Source organism: Trichechus manatus, unplaced genomic scaffold (assembly GCF_000243295.1).
Source record: "Trichechus manatus latirostris isolate Lorelei unplaced genomic scaffold, TriManLat1.0 scaffold00035, whole genome shotgun sequence".
In the NCBI taxonomy this organism is placed as follows: Eukaryota; Metazoa; Chordata; class Mammalia; order Sirenia; family Trichechidae; genus Trichechus; species Trichechus manatus.
Window position 1 is genome coordinate 6736357 of NW_004443971.1, and position 22549 is coordinate 6758905.

A 22549-nucleotide genomic window follows, 5' to 3' on the forward strand; every position below is an offset into this window, starting at 1 on the left:
TTCCTAGAGCACGAGGCCCGTCTCAGTCAGACCCCACCTTCTACTGGATATAACCCCCAGGGTGAGAGGGTGGTAGTGAGTCCAGAAGGGATGAGGAGCCTGCCATGCTGTCTCTCATCAGACTGTCTTGGAGTTGAAGGGGGGCCTTGAGTCCAGCCTCTCACTTGCGGTAGATCTTGAGCCTTTGCTTAGATTTCCCATGATGGAAATCTCACTCCCTGCTGGCATTGTTGGTTTATAGAGAAATTCTCTCCTTGGGTTCTTCTTCCTTGAGAGAGGCATAGAGTTGTTTGACTTTTTTGGTTACTATTTAAAATGTCTACTGCCAAGGAATAGGTAAGGAAAGAAATCTAAATGAGGACATCCCAAATTGTGTCCTTCTCTGTCCCCAGAGCATACCCCAAAGCTCATTCTGTCTGCTCTCCTCAAGTTCCACCTCCTCCATGAAGTCTTCTCTGCTCTCCGCCCACAGTCTAATCCTACCTTCTCTGCACCTGCCCCCCACCTGGGGGCTTATACGAGGCCCCACAGTATTTAGTACAATATTGAGAACACCTGTCTCTGGGGCTAGGTGGGCAAGAACTCTGGTAGCCCCACCAATCATATTTAAACTCCCTGGGACTCAGAGCTGCCAGACATGACTGCTGGGGTTGTGCACTGCACAAAGGCACCTGGCTGAGGGGCAGGTCCGGGCTGAAACCTAGTCCTCACTCAGCTCATCAAGCCACGGAACGAGGAGCGGCACCGTCTTGGACCGCACGGAGGTGCTGCATCTGCCGGTGCAGAAAGGAGCCTCAAGGAGTCCACGCCCACGCTCCTCAGGCCTGCAGGAGCAGCCAGAAGAAGGCTTAATGAGGGACACTTCCCCCCCGCTTCAGAAGCCTGCCCCCTCTCTGATTAATCCCACCCCACTCTGATCACCACTTAACTCCACATGCCCTCGTCTCGCTCCGGATTAATTTTCACTTCTGAGTATCTGCCTTTTGAGCGTCCAGAATCTTTCCTTCCCATCTTTGTTGTGTCCTTGCAAGTAGTTACCGAGCCCGAGGAGGGCAGAGAGCATGTTTCCACTTCCTTTGCTTCCGGCCACCCCTGTGACATCCGTCAGTGAGATCTGCCCCACCGGGACCTAGCTCCATGTTGTTGACACAGTGAGCCGCCCGCTGAGGTGCAGAGAAACCTGGAGCTCTGTGCTCAGGGCCGTGAGCCAGAGCAGTGGCCCCTCTCCCCAAATACCAGCTCAGCTGAGGGTCTCAGGGTACACAAACATGTGTGCTCAGACTCCCTCCAGCTCTGGAACTAGTTACCTGCAAAATGCCCCTACAGGCTGGAAGGTTCCGGAGAAAGCCAGTCCCCACATTGCCTATCTATGGTGACATACTTAAAATGCAGGACAGGAAGATTACAAAGTGGCCCCAGCCCTTAACCAGATTAATGTTCACTTCTGAGTATCTGCCTTTTAAGTGTCCTAAATCTTTCCTTCATATATTTGTTATGTCCTTGCAACTAGTTCGCGAGCCGGAGGTGGGCAGAGAACATGTTTCCACTTACAGGAAGCGCCTTACAGCCTTCAGTTATCACTGAGTGAATGCTTGGTTAGATTTCAGATGTTCACTGGCTTACCAGGAACAAGAGCTGTCCCCTCCCTGGAGGTGTTTGGTTGGGGTGCGGGGCAAGCCCCCGTGAAGGCGTTGGGGAAATGGCCTTCAGCTGGGTCTGTGATATTGTGGATGTGGCATTGGTGGTTCGGTGGAAGAATTCTCACCTTCAATTCAGAAGACGCAGGTCTGATTTCCACCCAACAAATCATACGCAGCCACCACTCATCTATCCGTCTGTGGAGGCTTGCGTGTTGCTATGACGCTGAAGAGGTTTCAGTGGAGCTTCCAGACTAAAACAGACTATCTGCTTCCAAAAATCAGTCAGTGAAAACCCTATGGATAGAACAGTCAGATCCACAACCAATCATGGGGATGGTGCAGGACTGGGCAGCATTTCATTCCGTTGGGCATGGGGTCGCCATAAGTCAGGGCCAACTCGACGGCAGCTCACAACTGCGTGGTACTGTGTCTGGGTTGTTCCCCTGCAGAACAATGTGGAAGGCATGTCTGACCTGCAGCAGCAGGAGAAACATCTCCTAACGATTCTTCCTGAAGACCTCCAGCCCCTGACCCCTTGCCAACCACCTTCGCGTCCATCTCCACCTTTCAGCGTGGGTCCCATCGTGCCCCCTGAACACACACGTCCTCACTCCACAACAAAGCGTTCAGGCAGTCACTAAACAGCAGTATTGATGCGGCATCCCCACATGCCCTGAAATGAGAATGCATCACCCGTGCCGCCTATTGAGACGGAGCCAGATTACGCTCAGGTGGTTCAAAGTCCAGGTCTAATTAGAGTTCCAGGGAATCAAGCCATTGTATTATTAATGATTCTCCTGCAATGTTCTGATTAAAACAGTAATTTTAATAAGCACAGCTCGATGCTAAGTGTTCACCGAGCACCTAATTACATCAGTTATAACTCCAAAATTATTTAAAATTCCTCTTATTTTCCACCAGACCCGGCATGCACCAAATAACAGAGACTCAGACAACTTGGTGGTTATTTGCTGTAATTAATTTCCTAAGCACCTGTTTAAAAAAAAAAGGGTGGGGTGGGGGGGAGTCTTTTGTCTCTCTTCCATCTCCCCACAGAGATTCTGTGCCCTTGGTTACATTTGAGGCTGTGAGTGAAGAAGGCAGTGAAGAGAATGCAGTGAGGAAGGTAAAGATTTGCACAGTCCTCGCCACCACCCCAGGCAAGAGAAGGCTGAAAAGCTCCAATCAACACTGATTGCTCAGGCTAGACCAGGAGCTGGGGATGGGGAGGCGGGGCGCCCGGAGTGCTTCTAACTGGGAGCAAACCCTGCACAACAGCCTCATCTCCGTTAGAGCAGCTTCGGAGGCCATGTTTACTGATGGCACTTGCATCTTCTGGAAAACAGAGGTGGTAAATGGGTCACGAGGCTTCCTGGTGTAGCTGTGCCCAAATTCTTTTGACACATGAGCCACTTTTGGTGAAAAAGAGACCGCACACCTGCTCACTCCCTGAGAGGACCCCAGGGTTCCAGGAAATCTGCTGAACCCATCAGAGAGTTGACAGAGTTTTCTTTTCTTGGGAAAAAAAATCGTTTTCTCAGTAAGTTGCCCATCTGTATGCAGACGTAATAGCATAATTCCCCCAGATTTGTGCAGTAAGCATTGGACTGGACAAGGCAGTGTTGTGGTCTTCCTTTCCGATGACCCTCACCCCACAGGCGAGGTAGGAGTGAGGTAGTATCATGTGTGAGCAGTACACTGGGAGATGTATTCAAAACATGCTTTATTTTGTCTCCTACTCATCTCACATCTTCGGACATGTTGTCAGGAGGAACCAGTCCCTGGAGAAGGACATCATACTTGGTAGGGCAGAGGGTCAGCGAAAGAGAGGAAGACCCTCAGTGAGATGATAGATTGACACAGTGACTGTAACAGTGGACTCAAGCATAACAACGATTGTGAGGATGACACAAGACTGGGCAGTGTTTTGTTCTGTTGTACATGGGGTCACTGTGAGCTGGAACTAACTCGATGGCACCTAACAATAACAGTCCCTTCAGTGGAGTCCTTGGGTGGTGCAAACAGTTAATGCGCTCAGCCACTAATCAAAGGGTTTGAGGATCGGGTCCACCAGAGGTACCTCAGGAGAAAGGCCTGGTGAGTTACTTCCAAAAAATCAGCCTTTGAAAATTCTATGGAGCACGATTCTACTCTGACACAATTCCCCCCATGAGTTGGACTCAACTTGATGGCAACTGGTAAAATCCCTTCAAAACGTTTATAGTGGGGCATGTTTTCCCTTTGGTTCTGAAAGAAAGCTGGGTGTCAGGCAGGCTGCATAGCTTATCAGCTCCCTCTTAGGTGATAAAAAGTCCTCTGGTCACTTCAAATCTCAAACATGTCTCAGTTGAGAATTATAATGTCCAGTTCCAGGCCCAAATTAAAACTCTGGGCTTTAACTCCCTTGCCCTGGGCCTACTGCAGGCTCTCGGCTTGTCATGAGGGCTGGGAAAGATGCTTCTTCTCTCCTCACTAGACCTGCTGTTATTGACCCTTCAGAAGAAGGAGAGAGGAAAGGGGCCAGAGACGCTCTTTCTTCCTTGAACTGGAATTGTCACAAGATAGCCTCGTGCTCTGCAACCTGGCTGATGTTTCTGACTCTGTCCGGCCTGGGTCCTTTGGTTGCTTTGGATGCTCCACTCCTGAGCTTCTCTGGCCACAGATCCCATCAAGCAGGTGGTGCTTCCTTCTGACTGCGTCTCTCCCCTCAGCCTGATTCTCCTGCAGTCCGTCCACACAGATGCATACAGTAGTCACAGTGCCATCTCCAGGGTCCTCTTGTGCAGGATGTACAGTGCTTCCAGGCCAGCTCTCCCTCTTGAGGGTTCGCCATCTGGTACAGGGAAAACACTCACACACCCTTGGCCTGGCACCATCAGAGGGGCATGCAGTGACCTCCCAGGCACTGCAGCCACCTGCCTGCATGCTGCCCCCTAAGAACTCGCCAGCCTACCCTCTGGATTTCCTGCCTTCTGGATTTTCCTGTCCACTCGGGTCCTGCAGCCCAGAGAACCCATCTCAGGCTTCCCAAGTTGTCCTATTGCAGGGTGGCTAGGGCACAGCATTCCGATGGTTCCCTCAAAAAATCTCACAAATCCCCTTTTTCATTCCTTCAACAATTTTGTTTCGTTGTTCCAGGCCAGGGTGAGGGGCAGAAAACCATGAGCTTGGATTTTAAGAAACTACTCTAAAAGGTTGCAGGATAGCCCACTGCCTTCCTTTAAAATGCAGTATTCATTGTATCTTAGAGCCTTGGTGGAAGCTTCCATTTTAAAGTCCTATAACATTTACAGATGTGGAAACTGAGGCTCAGAGAGGTTATGGACTAGCCTAGCACAGTCGAGCATGTGGTGAGGCCAAACTAGGATCTCTTGACTTTAACAGATGTGTTCTTTCCATGACATCATGCACCTCTGCTGTCTTATAAACATTGAGTCTATTTAAAAAACAAACCCTCAGGCCACCTAATGGATCGTAGCGAATGTCAGGGGCCACACCTTGATAACCTCGGTATAGTAGATTTACTTAAAGAGCTTAAAATAAAACCTGGATCACTGTGCAAGTGTGATTAGCTTCTCAGCAGTTATTTCCAGACCTATTTCATGTCAGAGACTGAATTAGGAGCATACAGGAAGAGCTGATACGAAGAAATAAAAAGCACAGCCCTATAGGTAACCTAAGGAGCCCTTGGCTGCTAACTGAAAGGTTGGCGGTTCGAACCCACCCAGTGGCTCCTTGGGAGAAAGACCTGGTGATTTGTTTCCATAAAGATTACAGCCTAGGAAACCCTATAGGGCTGTTCTACTCTGTCACAAGGGGTCGCTATGATGCAGAATCCACTCAGCGGCATCCAAGGACAACAACAATATACCCATAATGGTCGAGTCGATTCAATTCCGACTCATAGCAACTGTATAGGACAGAGTAGAACTGCCCCATAGGGTTTTCAAGGAGCAGATGGTAGATTCGAACTGCTGACATTTTGGTTAACAGCCAAGCGCTTAACTACTGCGCCACTAGGGATCCACTAACCTAATAAGACACACACTTAAGAAGAGTTTTAAAAGACTGTTGGAGTCTTGCCAGCTGGGCAGGGAGGCAGATGATACACTGGGAGAGAGAGAGGTTGATCAAGGGAGGCTTTGTGGAGGAGGGAGAGCCCAGGAATCTGAAGTATGAGCAGAAGAGGGGCAGACGTTCTGATTAGCAGGAACAGAAACGTGTGAGCAAAAGTACAGAGCCAGCACAGGGCCAAGTGTGAGCCGAGGCCAGGCTGCAGGAGGGCGGGCATTCGTGCTGGAGGAGGGAGTCCAGAGGAGAATCAACACCCTGGGCTGGGGCAGAGTTCAGAAGGCTGAAATGTCAGACTAGGGTGTTTGAACCATAAACTTTATCCAAGAGACGGCGTTTTCTTGTTGTTTTTGGACTTCTTTGTTTTGTATTTTGTTTTGGCAGAGGTCGTCACTACAAAACACTGCCTCTTGGACACCTTCCCTGAACTGCTCTTCTTCTTTGCTCCCATAGCGCTCCTCCCCCTCGATCATAGTGCTAATGTTTCATTATAACGTGGGAGGATTGTACAACGTCCTGACGGCACTATGAATACTTTAGGATCAGGGTCGCAACATTCTTTGAACTTGAAGTCTACACAGAATATATAGCAGGTCCTTAAGATATATTTATTAATAATAGCTAGCAGATATATGCCAGGTACTATCCTAAGTATTTTCTAACTGTGTCATCCTTCATGCCTAAGAGGTAGTATAGTGCAGAAGGTAAGAGCATGGGCTATGGAGCCAGCCTGCCTGGGATCAAATCCCAGCTCTGCCGTATGCTGGCCATGTGATCTTAAATGAATTAACTGAGACACTACAGGCCTCAGTTTCTTTCTCATCTGCAGATAGTAAGTCTTATGTAAGCGGGTGCTACTATTATCACCAAGGAGCCCTGGTGGCGCAGTGATTAAGCACTAGGCTGCTATCCGAAAAGTTGACTGTTTGAAATCACCAGCCCCTCCACAGGAGAAAGATGTGGCAGTCTGTTTCCTTAAAGATTATAGCCTTGGAAACCTTATGGGGCAGTTCTGCTCTGTCCTGGAGGGTCTCTATGAGTTGGAATCAACTGGAGGGCAACAGGTATTATTATCACAGGGGTCCCTGTGTAGTACAAACAGTCAGCATGCTTGGCTGCTAACCAAAAGATTGGAGGTTTGTATCTACCCAAAGGCCTGGCAACCTACTTCCAAAAAATCAGCCACTGAAAACCCTAGACAGCCCAGTTCTACTCTGACACACATGGGTTCACCATGAGTCAAGTCTACTCTGTGGCAACTGGCTTTTATTATTATACCATTTTACAAATCAACAAATGAGGCTCAGAGCTGAACAAGTTGCACACGATCACATAGCTAATAAGTGGAGGGGCTGGGATTCACACCCAGGCAGTCTGACTGCAGGGTCCATGCCCTAACTTCTATGCCTTCACCCTTTTTGAAGAAAAGCACATCTGGTGTGGAAAGGGTAGAAGGAAGACCAGTGAGGCCATTGGCACCATCTTGCTGTGGGGATGTGTGCCTGGGGCAGGCGGGGGAGGCAGCAGGGATGGAATGGCAGAGGAGGGGACACAGTATGAAAGAAGACATGCAAAACGTCTCCCTTTTCTCCTTTCCATTGTTTTCCCACCACAGTGGCCTTCTAAAATCTACCCTTCAATACCCGCCCATTCCTGGAACTCTCCTTGCACTTTACTCGTGGTGGTCTCTGTTGAGAATGTCCTTCCTCCATTCCTGCCTATCAGAATATCACCAAGTTTTCAAGGCCAGCCACAAATGGATGAGACCTTCCTGGTCCCTGCGGCCAGAAGTAATCATGCCCAGCTTGGGGAACCTAGACTTCTCGTATGACAGTTTTCACTTTCTAGCATAAAACTTCCAGAAGGTAAGCTTCTCGAGGGCAGTTTAAGACCATGACTGGCTCACATTTGTAGCACCATATTATAGGACATAATACCTGGACTGGTGAATGAATGAACAGATAAAGGAATTCATACTTGGATAGACTAGCAAATGAGTAAGTGGATAAATGAACAGACAAATGAACATATTTTAAGTGCCAACTATATGTGGCTCGACTCATTCAACCAGACCTAGATGAATGTCGATTCAGAAGGCCAGGGCCATCAGCTACTACTGACTAGCTGCTGGTACAGAGCGCTGTGGCCAGGTGATCATTGCTGCCCGCTGCAATGGTCTTTATCCACTTGACCAGTTTATCCAGGCTCCCAGAGCAGTGCAGAGCACAGGAACCAGGCAAGGCTGCTCCCCTCACCACCTTGCCAGGGTTGAATGAATGAATGGCCTGAATGAATAAATGAGCTCTACACAGAAAGAAAATTAAATTTTTAATATAAGTCTAGGAGAGTATTCCCCCGCCCCTCAGGCAGTGATTCAATCCATACCGTTCTTATCCTCTCTTTCTCTACCACACACAAACTCTCTCTCTCTCTTTCTATTGCACGCACACAGACACACAGATACACATTCATCCACTTACTTACTGACTTGTCCTAGGAAGCTACAAACTGCAAGAAACCCCTCTGTACTTCCCAAGGGAGCTAGCCACTTAGTGTAACAAGAAAAGTCAGTAAGAACATTTTCAGGAGATATGATGTGTCAGGGAGGACAAGATGTCAAGCCTCAGATGGCCAGGAAAGAAAGCTGAGTGATGGTTCACAAGATGTGCTCCACAGTGTCCACTGGAAACCAAAATTCTGTTTTACACGTAAGGCTCCAGTGGCTTCTGGTCTATTCAGAATTACACGACAGCTTAGAGAGGCGGAGGCTGGTCTCAGCTCCACCGCCTATGGATAGTGAGCTGGCTTCATTCTTTTCTGTGCATATAGCTGTTGACTGGGGGTACTAGAGAGGGGCCTGAGCAGTGGGGCTTGACCAAATCTGCTTCCATCTGTACCATTCAGCAGGCTTGTCCTCCCGATATAAAGATGACCTGGGAACTTTAACCTGGGGTCTTTTCATAGCTCCAGAAGCAGACTCCAGGAAAGCTATCAAGGATAGAAAATTAGTCCACGAGGAGTCCCTAAGAGCCTGCAAGCATGAATCAGTCACCACAGTGCCAGCATCAGAACAAGAGGTGCAGACAGGCACCAGGAGGCAGAACCCGGAGCTTGGTTGGAAAACAATGCCAGGAACTCTGCCAAAGGGAGCTCATGCTCATGTCCCCTTCAGGAGCAGTGGTGTCTTAAAGGCCCCACTTTCCCTCTTACAGGAGAACTTCCCCCAAGCATAAATTCCCTAAGTCCTCATTTCAGACAATGAAGTTATCCTTGACCTTCTACCCAGACAAAATCAAAGATGTTCTTAGCCCAGATCTCTGACCAGCCTCCTCCTGGACTCCTCCCCATGAAGATTCCCACCCCAAATCTTGCTTCCTAAGCTTACGCATCAGAGATACTTCAGAGAATTTGGGATTAACTGGAGTCCCAAACCCTCCTCTCAGGCTCTTCTGGTGATTGGAGAACAGGGGGACCAGAAGTTAAGGGAGTGGGGTCTGGGGAGACAGATACCCAGTTCTTAGATAAAATCAAATTCCAATGGATAAGGCTAGACTTGGGCTCTGCGCGCAGGACAGCACTGAACAAATAGACAGCGTTGAAGGAATGCATGGGGAAAGGGGCATTGATGCCTTCTTACTCTGTCCCCTTGCCATCATCACCTTCTCTCTCCTGGGCTAGCTGAGTGCATATTGACTCTCTAGGGGGCTTTGTGGGACCTGGCTACTCCCAGGCATCTGGTTCCCAGGTGAGAGATTTGTTTTAGTTATTTCTGAGGCCCCATTTCCCAATCCTTCGCATCCCATTTCCCACCTTACCTGCTTTCCCTAACTGAACAAATCCACTGTTGTCATGGAGACAACACAGTATCAGCACCTCTATTCTTTGTAGATCCTTCCCAAAAGCATAACTAGAAAGGACCCTACTTCTCCTGCCTCAGTGTCCCTGGCTAAGGAGCCCTGTCTGAGAAAATGTGCTATGACCCTTGGAATAGGTGCTCCAGTTTCCCGCCCTCTTCCTACTTTTTCATTGCCCAAGTTTTACCTTCATCCTTCAAGGACTAGGCTTAACGTTGCTTCTTTCAGCCAAGGATCCTGGATTTCAGAGCGCTTCAGACTCCCGTAGAGATTGTGTCATTAATAAGGACAACAGCATGGGTGGCTATACTGCTCTTCTCGGAAAGTGTGGACATAATTCTCCCCATGTGGTAGATGAGCAGTCTCGGCCCAAAGACGCTAGCCAGCTTGCTCCAGGTTGCCCAGCACATCAGTGCAAAGCCTGGGCAAGGGCCCTGGTGCAGCTTTCCCATGCCAACACCGCCACCTTCAGTGGGGCCTGCACAATAGCTACCATTATTGAGCACCAACTGTGTTCAAGGCTCTTTAGGTACAGATGTTACTTAAGCCTCAAAACAACCTTATGACCTTGATATCATTATTACCAGCATTTTATAAAGGAGGAAACTGGTGGTCAAGGAGAGCCAACAACTTGCTTAAAGGTTCAGATAGATGGTAAGCGTAGGAGCTGAATGTGGAACCAAGGACTATGTCCTTCAAAGATCCACCTTGGACACATCATCAGAAAAGACCAATCACTAGAAAAGGGCATCATGCTGGGTAGAGTGTCAGTGAAAACAAGGGAAACCCTCAGTGGGATGGATTGACACAATAGACACGAGAACGGGCTCAGACATACCAATGATCCTAAAGATGGTGCAGGACCAGGCAGTGTTTCACTCTGTCATACATGAGGTCTCCATGAGTCGGAGCTGACTCAATGGAACTAACAACAACCCAAAAACAGGATCCAGGAAGGGCCCCTGTCCTGGCGATCATGGAAAAACTCCATTCCACTGTTTGGGGCCAGAAGCTTCTTTCCCCATTGTCCTCTCCCTTTCACTCCTGCAGGACCTTCTGCTGGGTTTTTATGAATGAGGAGGAAAATGTCATTGAAAACTTGGGCCAACTTTGGATTCCTCTCTTAGAGTGATAGATAGCTTTAATTACACCGCATCACTCAGCGGCTCCACTCTTCTCCCCCAAGTCATTAAAAATAGATTTTCTCTTGAACTCCGTTCTGCCCTCAGGTCTCCAGACAGTCAGGAGTTGTTGAGAGGCAGCCCCAGGGTCAGCTTCTGGTCAGAAGGTTGCATGTTGCTTTAGTTGCAATCAGAAGCTCTGGAACCTGCAGCTGCTTTTCTGGGGGTTTTTGCCTTTTTTTTTCTTTTTTTTTAAAATGACATTGATCACGTGGCTTTCACAGCTCAGAGGATGGGCAGGGAGCTGGGTTGGTGTTTACTTTTTGAGGACTTAAGGAGATCTGGACGCGTTGTTATTTCTGTTTAAAGAAATGGATCTAACACTGGGAACACACAGTAATGAGTTCTTCACATTAATTACTGGGAAGTTGATTCGTAGGAAAGACCAAACGTGAAAGTGTGAGCTCAGAGGTGCTCTGCTCCCTGGTACGCCTGTGAGATAGGCGGGACAGCTGTCTCTCCATTTAAAGATAAGGAAAGGGAGGCTTGAAGAGGCGAGACTAGCTTGCCCAAGGCCACACAGCTGATAACTGGCAAGACCAGGACAGCAGTCCCTGCTGTCTCCAGTATCCTGAGCTGTGCTGACACAGAGGCCTCAGTGACATTCCATAGGAGACTCAGGATGGAAAATGTGGAACCTGCTCATACCCTCTTCTGTAATGGTTCTAATCCTAGCTGGCTTAAAAAAAATCCACCCTCACCAAACTGGCTCCTTCTTCACCTGCTGACATCACCTCTTCTGTGGTCTGAGTCCTCATTTGCCAGCTGAGTCCTTGTTAGAAAGCAGAGGAGACTCAATGAGCTAAGAGACATGTTGAGGTCAGATGGGTGAGTGTCATGGCACTGGTGCTGGGACCTGGTCTGCAGGAAGAAAGGTGGCTCCAATAGCAGCCCTCAGTCCCTGCCTCTGTCTCAGCCCCACCGTCTCAGCGTGGGCTCAGACAAGCCTGGATTTGAATCTCTTTCTGCTATAGGCGTGTGACCTAGGGCAGGTTGCTTAACCTGAGACTCAGACCCGGTTCAAGTCCCGGCCAGTGTACCTCATGCACAGCTACCACCCATCTGTCAGTGGGGGCTTGCCTGGTGCTCTGAGGCTGAAGAGGTTTCAACAGAGCTTCTAAACTAAAACAGACTTGAAAGAATGGCCTGGTGATCTACTTCCGAAAATCAGCCAATGAAAAACCCTATGGATCACGACAGTCTGATCCACACTGATCATGGGAGTGACACAGGGCCGGGCAGCATTTCTCCCATTGTGCATGGGGTGGCCATGATTCTGAGGCCCAGTCAACAATTAGAGCAATGAACACCACCCCTGCACGGTTGTTATAAGGATTAAATGAGATAATATATGTAAAGTACCTGATATAGTCGGTACTGGATAAATGGCAGCTTAAATATTATTGTTGTTCCTGCTGCTTAATTTCTTTCAACAAGCTCAGTCAACTACCCAGCAAAGTGGTGTGGTAAGGCGCCTGCCAGCCATCAGCAGGGACACTTCAGTCCCCATCGCTTTCCCTCAAGTCCCTGGGGTGCAGATCCAAGAAGAGGACAGGACCTAGCCCTGCCTCCACATCTAGCACCCCCATCCCACCCACAGCCGGGGAGATTTAGATTAAGGTGCTGCTTCAGGCCTGCAGTAGACAGTCAGCTCTTTCCCTCAGAAGGAGAGGTGTTTTTCCACGGAGACCTGCTGAGCCAAAGGGGATGCAGTACAAGACATGTCTGGAGCGGGGTACGGGGGGAGCCGTCCATGAAGGATCCACTGTGGCTTCCATCCTGGGAGCAGTCAGCCTCGCCCCACCATCTTCCCACATCCCACACCCTGTGAGGACTCCGCAGAGGCCCCCATCTGCTCCCAGGTATTGAGGGATGGAGACAGCCCTAGGCTTTCAGACTGCAAGGCCTCAGACCTCTCAAAGCTGATCATACCCACTCACCACCACAAGGCTGACAAGATGTGAGGCAAGCATCCATTCCCTCCGTTCATGGCTAGCAAGAGCCTGCAAGATACTGAGAGCCGTGGGTACGGAGAAGCCAGTCTCACCTGCCTTCAGCTTCTTCAAGCAGCCTAACCCTGCTCTGGTCTTGCTTCCCATCTGGCCTCAGCCTCTCTCTCCAGAATGGATTCCTGAGGCACTTCCTCCCATTCACCCCTCAAAAAGTCCCCTTACAGTATGTCCAAGAAGAGTCAGCAGCACCATCATAGGCAATGGAGGATTCTCCTCTAGTTGGCCACTTGGCCGCTCGCCATGAGACCTGGGTTAAGCCAGCCCTTTGGGGCTACTCTTTCCTCACGGATCAAATGGAAATCATAATATGGAATAATTCGTCTCCTTTCTTTCTCCCTGGGGAGTTGTGCAGATCAAATGAGATAGTGTGTGCAAAGGCATTTGGAAAATGCTAGAACTCTTTACGACTTGTGATTTTGCTATAGATCTCAGCCCACAAACCAGCCCTGGTCGGGCATCTCCTCAGTCTGCCGTCAGCTGGTTGTGTGAATGACCGTCAGATCTTTTCTTGAAAACAGGTTTGGATTGCAAAGGGTTGGAGGGAGGGGCTGGCAAGAGGGACCACCAAAAGGAAGTTCAAAGAAAAGGAGTGAGGTTCAGGGAGCCACAGTGACTCTCCAGCTGCTGAGCGCCTAGCCCGGCCCCTGGGGACCAGGGCCCTGTTGGTCAGGCCACCTGCAAGCCTCAGCCAGACTGTCTGTGTCACCTCCCACCCGCCACCTGGCTCCCAGCCACGGAGAGGACCTCTGTTCCTTTCCTTGTGTCAGGAGGCAGAGGACACGTGTGGGGACAGGTGGACCATCTGGCAGGGGCAGAGCAGATTCCAGGGAAGAAGGGGATTAAATGCTCAGTCTCTGAGGGGCCCCACCAGCCCGGGGAACAGCTTTCCCTCCGTCCTTCCCTCTCTTCTGTGTCTCTCTCGCATGGCTGCGTAGGAATCCTGCAGGCCTCTTGAGCGCCAAGTACCTGTGCCTAAGCTGCCGGGGTGAGCGTCCTCTCTGCCCGTTGAAACATGACTCTATTGATTACACCTCTGTTGTGGCATCTATCCCGTCGTATTGAAATTATCTGTTTCCTTGGTTATGTTGTTGTTAGTTGCTATTGAATTGATTCCCACTCCTGGTGACCCCATGTGTTACAGAGTAGAACTGCTCCATAGGGTTTTCTTGGCTGAGATCTTAAGGAAGCAGACCGCCAGGTCTTTCTTCTACAGTGCCACTAGGTGGGTTCGAACTGCCAACCTTTAGGGATTTGTGCCACCTAGGGATGAAACCACAGGCCCCAGGAGGGCAGAGAATGTAGCTCCAGGCCTAACAGAGGGCTTAGCCCAACATGCGTACTCAGTAAACACCTAAGCAATGAATAGGACCCAGGCACAGTCCATGTCAGAATGTGTTTCTCTGCTAAATCCTTCTAGCTTCTCAGAACCAAGTGCTCCTTCCAGGTGGCGACACAGGGTGGCAGGGATGTAGCGTTGATTCAAGCTCATTGGGCAAAGGGCTCTGGTTCCTACGTCCAGGGTTGAGGAACTCTGAAAGCATGGCAGTTCTAGTCCACCTACAGTTGCCTCAGAAAAAAGGCCTGGCAATCTGCTTTCAAAAAATGAGCCATTGAAATCCCTGTGGAGCACAGTTCTAGTCTTTCACACATGGGATCGCAGTGAGTCGGAGTCCACTCGATGGCAACTGGTTTTTTTCTGTCTGAAGAGTGGTTTATTTGCACCCAAACTCTGTCCAGGATGGCAGTAACTACCAGGACTTCCTGGCCTCGCCCCAGACAGCCCAAACCCTCCAGGTCAGCTGTGTTCTTCAAGATCTTTGGGAATGTGGCTGGTTCCAGCAGCTTCCCTCAGTGACCTGTCCCTGCAGCCAATGATAATCTGATCATGTCCCTTGCTGTGCTGGGCCTCACACCCTGTGGGCTACCTAGTATACTTCAGTGGGGGAGAGGTGGAGGGAAAACCTACCCTGTGTCCTTTGCACGCCCCTGCTGAGCCCTTCCCACGTCAATCTCCAGCCCGGCTGAATCAGGGCAAGAGAGGTACCAGAGCCGCGGGGCCCTGGGGCCAGAGGAGTCAAGAACACAAGAGTATTTCTTAAATCAATGACTTAATAGGACAGTTATACCATTAAAGGTGTAATTACAAGGCATAAGATCCAGCAGAAAAGAATGCAGAGTGGAGCGTGGAATCTAGTCCAGAGCAGCTCCGTGGGTCCTGGTGAGAAGGTGGTGGAGGGGCCGAAGAAGGACGCCTTCCGACTGTATAATCCTCATCATCACACTTGTTGGCCAATCCAGCCACCCTCATATCCCAGCACTCAGAAGGGAAGGGGTGGGCAGAGAGGAGGGGGTAGGCAGAGCCTCAGGCATAATTTATGTGCAGTAATAATAAACAAACACTGATTAAAACGTCATAGAGTGTCCCATTAAACTCTGAGTCAGCCCTCACAAAGCGCCTCCTGACTGTGGACACTCTCCAGGAGAGAGCTCCCTCCCTGCTTGAGCTCCAGAAGGCAGCTCCCACCCCCACCCACTTCACCACGCAAGCACTGCTTGTCCCCTGGGGCTGCAGAGAACTGTGGCCCCTGACTCAGGAGGTTTCAGCGTGGTCCTTTAAGGGCTTCCCAGACTCAAAATTATTAGAGCCGACTTCTCCCTTCATGTTGTTGTAAGGAGTTCTGGTGGCGTGGTAGTTAAGCACTCGGCTGCTAACCGAAAGGTGGACAGTTCAAATCCACCAGCCACTCTGGGGAAGAAAAATGTGGCATTCTGCTCCTGTGGAGATTTACAGCCTCAGAAACCCAATGGGGCAGTTCTACTCTGTCCTATCGGGTCGCTCTGTGAGTTGGAATCTGACCTGATGGCAGTGGTTTGTTTCTTTTCTTCGTTAGCTATTGTTGTTAGCTGCTGTCAGGTTGGCCCCTGGCTCGTGACGACCGCGTGCGCAAGAGGACAAAACACTGCCCGGTCCTGCGCCATCTCCGTGAATGGTTGTGGATTGGATCATTGTGATCTACAGGGTTTTCGTTGACTGATTTTAGGTAGTAGATCTCCAGGCCTTTCTTCCTAGTCTGTCTTAGGCTGAAAACTCCACTGAAAGCTGTTCAGCCTCCTAGCAACAGGCAAGCCTCCACTGACAGACAGGTGTGGCTGCACATGAGGTACACTGGCAGGTAATCGAACCTGGTCTCCACACGGAAGGCATGAATTCTGCACTGAACCACCACTGCCTCCAATTTATCCCTAGGCATAAAGTATTCCCCAGAGTCCATGTGCACAAAAAAAAAACACGTTGATGTCAAGTCAATTCCGACTCATAGCGACCCTGTTGGACAGAGTAGAGCTGCCCCATAGGGTTTCCAAGAAGCAGCTGGTGGATTCGAACTCACGACTTTTTGTTTAGCAGCCGAGCTCTTAACCACTGCGCCACCTTTGCGCCATTACCCCCCAAATCAGTGGAATTTCTCCCATAGCCCCAAGGCAGAGTTTTACTTCGTTTCTCCCTAGCTCCAGGATCTAACATTTAAAGACTTCCCTAAGGCGCTGAGAGAATCTCTATCAGTGCTTCTCAAACTTTAACATGCAGAGGAAACAACCTGGAGAGCTTGTTAAAACCCAACTTCCTGGGCCTCATACCCAGAGTTTCTGATTTAATGGATTGGGCTAGGGCCCATGGGTTTTTGTGTCTAATACATTCATAGGCAATGCCAACACTGCTGGTTCAAGGACCATGCCTTGAGAACCATTGCTCCTTGATAGACACAGGGCCACATTTCACAAGAGACATTCTCTTGGCCAAGGGGTGAGAGACTAGAGAGCTTAGTGACTCCATGTGTTTCAGCTCTCTGTCCTTAACAGTTCTTCCCAAGTTGACTCAAACATGTCTTTCTAGACTTAGACCCATTGGTCTCTTGCCCTCACTCATGGTTTTCTGAAGAAACGCTGCTTTCCTATGTTTGCTTATGTGGTTCTTTATACCTGCAATGTTTTTGACCCCATCTTCATCTGTATAAGTATTATCTGTCCATCAAGGCCCAGACACCATGCCACATCTGTCACGAAGCCTTCTTGGATTCTCCATCTAACACCGCTGTCCAGTGGAAATATAATGTGAGCCACAAATGCAAACTGCAAATCACAACGTGTAATTTTACATTTTCTAGCAGTCACATTTTTCTTTTAACTGAAACGGATGAAATCAATTTTCATAATAGATTTTATTTAACCCAAAAATATATGTGAAACGTTATCTTTTTAACACGTGTCAATATAAAAAAATATTAATGAGATGGTTTACATTATTTTTTCATACTAAGTCTTTGAAATCCAGTGGGTATTGTCTACTCAGCCTGGGCTAGCCACATTTCAAGTGCTCAGTAGGCATGTGGGACTAATGCTGCCATATTGGGCAGCGCAGACGTGGAAGTCTTTTCTCTTTGCTCTGAATCCCCTGAGCCCTCTTTCAGTAATTCTCTCAGAACCCATTTCACTTTTTTGTCTTTATTGCTAGTCTGTTTGCAACTGGAAGGTGATGGCCGTGTTTTAATGCTGCCGTTGTTTGTATTCCCCAGAAGTGCCTAGTGGTGGCTTAAATGTAGGTCATGATCAGTTAACGCTGGTTGGTGAATGAATATAGAAACACACGGAAACAGGAGAGGGGGAAGGCCCAAGGAAGCATCAGCGGCAGGGTCTTCACCCAGCCCCTGCGGCATTTCTTTCCTCTGGTCTGTGTATGGGCATTGGATATTTGGGGAGAGAATTCAGTTTTACAACACCCGCCTCTTACAGGTTTCCTGTTTCACATTGCTCTTCAACTCAGTGAATTAAAAAAAAAAAAAATCTCACCAGGAGAGCCCAGGAAACAGGAAAAATAGTTGTGCTATTGGTTTCATGTTTGGAGAAGAACAGGGTTCTCACTATCTCCATGGCACTTGGCGTGAAAGTGGGCTTTGTTGCTGGAGACACTGCTCCCATTCAGGGCCCCCTTTCCCAGCTGCTGAGAGCCGTGCTGTGTTTTGACAGACGGGCCAAATGCAATGCAGACAGTTGTTTTAATTTCCAGCCAGATGCAGACATCACTCACAAGGAGCCCAAAACCCAAGAAAGGGAGGCCAGGCACTGGACTGCTTCTCTCAGGCCTCTGAGGGTGGGTTGGAGGGGGCCAGCGGAAGCAGACCAAGCGGCTAAGGTCACAGATATCCTGAAGGGTTGAGAGTCACCAGGCCTGGGAGAGGCACATGGAAGGGCCCCCTGGCAGGCACCTGTCAGAAAGTGCTTCTCGGGGGCATGCAGGCAGGGAGTCAGGGCTCCTTCAAGTGATGTGAAATCATTTGGTGGTGGCTATGGCTGGATGTTATCTTTTTAACTGTACAGATTGTACAGGACAAAAATCAGAAACAGAATCAAGGAAGAGTGAGATAAAGTATGGTGAACAGAATCCTGGAATGTTAGAATTGGAAGGAATAACGCAGCCTTGGTGGCGCAGTGGGTAAGAGCTCGGCTGCTATCCAAAAGGTCAGCAGTTCGAATCCACCAGCTACTCCTTGGAAACCCTATGGGGCAGCTGTACTCTGTCCTGTGGGGTCAGTATGAGTCAGAATCGACTCTGGCAACAGGTTTTTTTAATGCAGCCTTAGGGAGCCCTGGTGGTGCAATGGTTAAACACTCAGCTGCTAACTGAAAGGTCAGTGGTTTGAACCCACCAGCCCCTCCCCAGGAGAAAAGACATGATAATCTGTTCCCATAAAGATTACAGCCTAGGAAACCCTATGAGGAATTTCTACTTGACTCAATAGCACATGGAAACAACAACAATGCAGCCTTGGACTCAAACATACCAATGATCATGAAGATGGCACAGAACCATGGAACGTTTTGTTCTGTTATGCTTACCTGAAAGGTTATAGGTTCAAGTCAACCCAGAGGTACCTCAGAAGAAAGGCCTGGTGATCTACGTGCAAAATACCAGCCATTGAAATCCTATGGAGTACGTTCTACTGGGGTCACCATGAACCAGAGTTAACTCAATGACAAACAACAACGAATGTAGAGCCGCCATGAGTTGGAGCCCACTGAACATCTACTAACAACAACAACAGCCTTCCTCTGAGGGCGGAAATCCCATCCCAGCTGCCCTGAGAGAGTCCCCTAGGCTCTACTTAAGTCCCCAGTGATGGAAGTTCCTTTGCGAAGTGAGGTCTGTTGCATTATTGGACAACCCCGACTTCCTTATATTGAGCTTTCCTGTAACTGTCCATCTGTGAGTCTTACTGGGGCCATACTGCTCCCTTCAAACATTGGGGAGCTGCCTTCATGGCTACCCCGAGATGACTCTTCTAACTAAACCTCCAAAGTCCATCAGCTGTACCTCAGACATGACATCTGGGTCCCTCCCCATTCTGGTCACCCTTCTGGAAAGGCTCTCTGGCTGAACAACACCCCTCTTAGAGCAGGTTGCAGAGACCTGAACTCGGAACTCCAAGTGTGGGGCAGCCCCCCAATCCTGACACCATGTGTCTGTCTATCTATGCAGGCCATGATCACGTTAGTCCTCTCTAGCTTTTGTATCACCCTGTCAGGTCATATTGGACTTAGAGTCAGCTCAGACCCTCAGAGGTCTGTTACACATGAGCTGTTTCAAACCAACTGTCTGCCAACCTGCACTTAGAGTATCAATTTTTTAAACCAAATTGCAAGATTTTGTACTTATCCTTCCTGAAATTTCATATTTTATTATTAAAGAGAGGTTAAAAAAAAAAAAACCCATTGGCATCGAGTTGATTCCAACTCACAGCAACCCAGTAGGACAGAAGAGAATTTCCCCTATAGGGCTGTGGGGACCATGGTCTCAGGGAACATCTAGCTCAATTGACATAACACAGTTTATAAAGAAAATGTTCTACATTCTATCTTGGTGAGCAGTGTCCAAGGTCTTAAAAGCCTGTGAGTAGCCATCTAAGATACTCCACTGGTCTCACCCCTTCAGGAGCAAGGGAGAATGAAGAAAGCAAGATACAAGGGAAAGATTAGTCCAAAGGACTAATGGACCACGACTACCACGGCTTCTACTAGACTGAGTCCAGTACAACTACATGGTGCCTGGCTACCACCACTGACTACTCTAACAGGGATCACAACAGAGGGTCCCAGACAGAGCTGGAGAAAAATGTAGAACAAAATGCATACTCACAAAAAAATACCAGACTTACTGGCCTGACAGAGCCTGGAGAAACCCTGAGAGTATGGCCCCTGGACGCCCTTTTAGCTCAGTAATGAAGTCACTCCCGAGGTTCACCCTACAGCCAAAGATTAGACAACTCCATAAAACAAAATGAGACTAATGGGGCACAACAAAATGAGTCCAGGGACAAGGACTAGAAGGCAGGAGGGGACAGGAAAGCTGGTAATAGGAAACCCAAGGTTGAGAAGAGAGAGTGTTGACATGTCGTGGGGTTGTTAACCATTGTCATAAAACAATATGTGTACTGTTTAACGAGAAACTATTTGTTCTGTAAACCTTCATCTAAAGTACAATTTAAAAAAAAAAAAAAAGAATTTCCCCTATAGGATTTCCAAGGCTGTAATCTTTATGGAAGCAGACTGCCACATCTTTCTCCCATGGAGTGGCTGGTGGGTTCGAACCTTGACCTTCTGGTTAGCAGCCAAGTGCTTAGCCACTGTACCACCACAGCTTTTTCTACAAAGAGAGGTTAAGGATATTTAAAGTTGATCATGTCACTCAATTACAGAAAGTCCTTGTAACGTGGAATGATAAAATGTTATGATGTAGTGAGAATCAGACGGGGCCCCCAACAGAGAAAAGGCAAGCTCCTTGGGCTGACACGTAAGACCGTTCGTGGTCTTGCCCCTGCTTACATCTCTCGCCCTGCCCCCAGCCATTGTACACCCGACACGCAAGTTATTCTGAACTTATCCATGCATGAGGAGCCCTAGTGGCACAGTGGTTAAGCACTTGGCTGCTAACCAAAAGGCTGACAATTCGAACCCACCAGCCACTCTGCAGGAGAAAGATGGGGCAGTCTGCTTCCATAAAGATTACAACCTTGGAAATCCTATGGGGGGAGTTCTGTTCTGTCCTATTGGGTCACTGTGAGTTGGAATCAACTCGACGGCAACCTCCCTTTGTAGGAGGCTGCTTCTGTAAAGACTACAACCTTGGAAACCCTATGGGGAAGTTCTAGCCTCTCCTGTAGGGTTGCTAAGAGTCGGAATTGACTGGACAGCAACAGCTTTTTGGTTTTGTCCACGCTCACCTTAGCTTGTGCTAATCCCTCAGCTTGGAACGCCCTTTCTACCTCTGCCACGCTCTTACTCTTCAAAACTTATCCTCGCTCCACTGTCTCCTTCCTTCCAGCAGGTTGTACTGGACACCCCTCCTCTGAGCACCTGTGGCCTCCAGGGCTCACACCAGTCCCAGGCAGTGATCACTCAGCACACTAGAACAATTGTCAGCTTGTAATCATCAACTCCCAGTGGACTGTCGGCTGGCGAGGGCAGGATCTGTGTCCCGCTGGCTATTTTGCTCCACAGCATAGCAGTATTTTGGTGCTCCATTTGCCTGACATCTGGTAAACATCTGTGGAATGAACTGCGTTAGGATTTCTCCTGAGGCTCTCAGGAGAATGCTGTGAAGGGTGTCTCTCCATCATATCCTTCGCCCCAGCGCGTGAGGCAGAACTCTGAGCTGTTGGAGCACAGGTTTTCACTGGAGCTCACACATCCAGTAGGTGGGGGACCTCTGTGCCCCAACAAATGAGAGACCACGGCCAGCCTCGCAAATGTTTTTGCAGCCCAGCCAGTGGCACATTCCTAACCCAAAAACCAAACCAAACCTTTTGCTGTCAAGTTGATTCTGACTCATAGCAACCCTATAGGACAGAGTAGAACAGCCACATAGTGTTTCCAAGGAGTGGCTGGTGGGTTCAAACTGCCAACCTTTTGGTTAGCAGCCAAGCACTTAGCCACTGTGCCACCAGGGCTCCCACACGTACCTAAAACCAAAAATAAAACTTATTGCCGTCAAGTTGATTACAGCTCACGGCGACCCTATAGGATAGAGTAGAACTGCCCCATAGGATTTCCAAGGAGCGGCTGGTAGATTCAAGCTGCTGACCTTTTGGTTAGCAGCTAAGCTCTTAACCACTGTGCCACCAGGACACATTCCTAGGACATATCAAATGGAAGACTTCAGTCCTGCCTGGCCTTTACTGTTGCACACACTGGGCAGGTGGGAGTGAGCCATGCGCAGACAGACCAGCTCGAGACCCTGCAGGGCCCCACCAGGAAGCCAGGAGGAGTTTACAGGCGCTGTGTGCTCTGGGAGGCAGGGTCTTCATCTGCAAATTCCCACTTTCCCAGCAAGACGGAATGATACAGGCAGCTTGCCTCCGTGGATGTTCCCATTTAGCCAGACTTTTCAGAGGATAGGAGATTTACTAGAGAAACTGAATGCAGGCATCAGAGAATGAGATAATTGGATCCAGGTGTTGTATTTGCTTGGCTGTAAAGAGACTGTGCCACACTATGAATATTATGTGATGGGAAAAGTTTCTGCCCCTCTCCCCCTTTAAATGTTTTCTGTAGCTCAGCCCAAGCCCAGCTGAAAGCTCTTCAGAGATGAGTTGGTGCCACTCAATAGCCTTTCAACAGAGTTAACCATTTTCAGCACTTGCCACTGGTGTGCCCAGCTGTTGGGAGGACTTTAGTGACAGGCAGGAATGATCACAGGATTTGCTTCTACCTCTGACTAACTAAAGTGGAGTCCCTGGGTG

The 22549-nt window shown here is 49.0% G+C and overlaps 1 protein-coding gene across 1 annotated transcript in view; it reads left to right on the plus strand.

The window, feature by feature from the left end:
• Positions 1–22549, plus strand: part of PLXNA2 (plexin A2) — a 219683-nt gene that overhangs the window by 109225 nt on the left and 87909 nt on the right. The window lies entirely within an intron of this gene.